Source organism: Pinus tabuliformis, chromosome 4_1, assembly GCF_031772625.1.
Source record: "Pinus tabuliformis cultivar Carrire ecotype Pingquan chromosome 4_1, CPIR1, whole genome shotgun sequence".
In the NCBI taxonomy this organism is placed as follows: Eukaryota; Viridiplantae; Streptophyta; class Pinopsida; order Pinales; family Pinaceae; genus Pinus; species Pinus tabuliformis.
Window position 1 is genome coordinate 439,924,539 of NC_142303.1, and position 4,131 is coordinate 439,928,669.

A 4,131-nucleotide genomic window follows, 5' to 3' on the forward strand; every position below is an offset into this window, starting at 1 on the left:
ATCCACCAGGATGAAGAGTCCTTAAAATTATGTTATCCAGATGTATGCATGTATGATATTGATAATCTTGGCACTTTTCCAGTATCCTCTTCCTCCCATATTTTGGTCATCCATTTTCTGTCAACCCCTTATTCTGAAGTAATATTCGTTAGGATCACTGCTACAGTTTCCAAATGGTTGAGTAAGTGATATGGTGAGTTGACAAGGTAGTTTAATTATTAAATGTGATGGGGCAGTTTTTTTGAGTTTTAAATTTAAATTCAAAATCTTAAAGTTGTAGTATACCACCTCTCATTTGTCTCGGAGACTATTTTAAAAACTCTTTGTTTAGTTCAAATCGATGCAAGGATATGGAATAAAGTAGAGCCAAGACATAAGCAAGAGGCTCCATAATGGACATTTCATTTTACTATATGTTCTATGTCTTTTTCACTGTTGGAAGTAGCCATAAAATAATATCTTGAACATTCTATGGTCTCTGCATTTTTTATTCATGATCTTCTCTAACAAAAATTTTACATGGGGTATTTCAGACAATGAGTCTTTCATTGGCAGTTTGGACTAATCTTTGAGTACTCTCTAGTTATCAATCTCAGATATCAAGCGACCTCAAGTTTGGATAACTAATTATGGCATCTAATTACCTATTTTCTCATTCTTTTCCAAGTTCCAACAAATAAGTGTATTCAAATGTTCTACATTACAATTAGTAGGTCAATTGTTGAGTTACTACTTCCAGAAAGCATCCATTTGAAGTAAATTTAGCCAACTTGCAGAACTATAATGACGGCATTTTCTAACAAAGAAAGCCAAATGTTTGCAGAAATATAATGACGGCATTTTCTAACAAAGAAAGCCAAATGTTTGCAATGCAATTGCACATGAAGCAAATGAAACCTTTTTGTACACAACTAAAATCTTCATTGTTGCCACGACACTATTTATACATATAAATGCTTCATGAGTTCCTTTAAGACACCATCCTTTGATAAGGGAAAGGATGTGCGTACCTAAGAGACCCTCAATGAGAAACCAACATGGCAATCAAAAGTAGACGAAATCTACATCCTATCATATGGGTCATTAGTATAATATAATCTATGGAATCCATCTCTATGATCAGGCCCCACACATAGAGACATACAGAATAGTAAGTAAAAACCAAAAAGAAAATCTTATATCCTTAATAAATAGTTAATTGATAAGTTATATTTATTTAGTAAGACATTTATTAAATTATTTAAATTTATTTGTTTTTTTTTTTCTTTCTTAATTATTTTACTTCTAACCCTATGTTTTCAACAAAGTGTGTTGGTATCTAAGGTTTTTTACTAATTTGAATTACTATAAAGTTTTTTACAAATTTTAAACCCATCAATTAAAACAATTATAGTTCACAATTTTTTTTTAAACAATATGAGAATGTATTAACAATTCTTTTGATGTTTCCTTGAATTTATGCCTTCTTACTGAAGTCAAATTGACAAAAATAATTTTAGTACTATAGATTGACTTAGCATATTACAATTAAAAATCCATAAATATTTTACCCTCTTTTAATAGTTGAACTATTTTTCCATTTATCTTATTTATTGAAAAAAATTGTCTAATATATTCTCATGAATAAGCATATTGTGAGACTAAACAAATAGCTTAAAATGTAATATGACCCTTCTAAAAAAACATTGACTTAAAATAAACAATAAATAAATTATTTGATATAAAAATTATTCTTTATTATTTTTGTATATTTCTAATAAATAAAATCTCTTGTTTTATTTACACACCCAAAAGTCTTACAATTTTCAAGAAATGAGAATTTTTGCATTTGAGATTCCTCTAACTTCAAGCTTGTACTGCTATTATTGGCCATTAAGTTAGTTTTAATAGTAAATGAATATTTTTTTATTAGTTAAATTAGTTTTGATAGTAAATGAATAATTTTTTTAATACAGTTAAGTTAGTTTTGACAATAAATAAATAATTTTTTTATTGCGCATTTTATTTGTCAAATTTTTTAACCTTCAAGTTCTGGAATCAACGAAGCTATAACATCCAACATATTATACCCCACATGTGAGTCCATGTTTTTATTATCAAAATTTTGTTTTCAACAACCTAATTGAGAAAGCCCTAAAACAACAACTGAATCAAGAAAGCCCTACAACCGAAGAATACGATGTAAATCTCTATAATCAACATCTAATCGAATCTTAGTGTCACGCTGATCTTGATCTTGAGATTGATTTAGTAAAATTTTCATGGATTGTAAATAACTTACAGGTGTACTGGGCTAGAAAATTCACCAATGCCCTGTTTGTATTCAGGATTAGCTGTGGTTTTTAGGATTATAGTAGTTAACCATTTAGAAACCACCTTGGATTGATTTTTCTGAGAATTAAGACCAATTTTACGGATTAAGTATAATATGGTAATACAAAAGAAAAAACTTATCTCAAACAACAACTTCAAACTCAAAATTTTGAAGGCGCTTCCTTCATTGATAGTTAATAAAATGATACAATGATATGAATGATATGTAAATGCATCAAAGTACATCTCTTCCCACCAAAAGCGTTTGCTGGACTTGCACATCATTAAAGCTTTATATTTGAAATTGAATCGAGCAGCCTTAATTTGGTACTCGATTGGAATTAGTTGAATCGATCGTCAGAATAGATATCTCGGGATATAGTAACACGTTAAAGGATTCCAAATTCGAAACCTCCTTTTAATAACCTGAAGTATAACCTGCAGTAAGATATCTGGGGATATAGGGGAGGGACGCCATTACATGTGCGCCCTCCTCGCCACATCACCTGCCGCCATGTGAACCCTCGGGATCTTCGTATGACACCCGTCCGCCGTGGAGGTCCACGTGTTGGGCATCATGCCATGTTCTTAAAACTCCTTTCCACACCGTTTCGAGGGTTTGTTACGGGTCATTGCTGCAATGTTCATTTTTCCATTTGTCTTTTTACTCAGGGCCAGTTGTTGGGCGAAGCCCTTCGCCGAAGATGGCGTGGGACGGCCCTAGAACCTGTGTGCTTCATTCACTAACCACGAGCTGATGTCAGCCATTGTTTGAGGTTATGCATCCATGGTTGGAACAGGGTTTCTGGCTTTCTTGTGGTTTTCTGCCTGGATTTGTTGGTCATTCTGGACTGCTGGTTGTTTAGGGTTTCTTTGGTGGTGGTTAAATTCACAGTTTTTGTTGTTTGGGGAGGAGCCAGTTGCAGTTTTAGCAAGTTCGAGGTCGAAGGTTTTTTTAAAGAGATAATTGCAGGTTTTGTTGTTCTTTGTTGGTTTTTTTGGTTTTTTTCTGTTGTCTAATGGCTTATTTCTTCTCGTTGCAGGTGTGGCGAGCTCCGGAGAAGGTCGGCGACCATCCATGGCCTCTATCCGGTAGGATTTTAATCCTACTAGCTATTTCGATGTGTTTTTCAACACAAAACACCCTATTTGGAATTTTTTTTTAACTTTGCATGGCAGGTTTTGAGGGTTTAGGGTCTTGCAGGTTAGGGGTTTAGGGATTTGCAAGTTAGGGGTTTAGGGTTTTGTGTATTTAACACACTTTTAGATGTTCATTCAATGATTCAGATGTTCATTCAATGATTCAGAGTTTTCTGTGTAAGATTCTACCTAAACTATGGAGTTTTGGGGGCTGTTTTGTGGTAATATCATTTGTTGGGAAAAATCCCCCCATCAGATTGCTTTGGCCCACTTTTATGCACTGATATTGAGAATTTTTTGCACAGTTTTGAATGACCAGCATTAGGAGTTGCTTTCTTGCAGAGTTCTTACAAAGTTATTCTGTGTGAATCCAAAGGATATTTTCACTGGTTGAAAGCACCTATGGGTGGTTGTACTAGTTCTCCTTCCAGACCATCCTTTACAGGGATCTTTCATCCCTTTTTTGTGGATATTTTGATGTTCTTTGTGGCTTTTCATGCTGGTATTTGTGCACCAACACTATTTTCAGCCTCTATATTGATTTGATTCAAAGCTTTTGGTGGGAAGTACTGTCCCAAGGGCTGCAAAACTTTTACCCTTCAGCCTTCAGCTACCTAGCTTGCTTAGGAGTGCGGGTCTGCTTAATATCTTACCATCACCTGAAACTCTCTCCCAGCA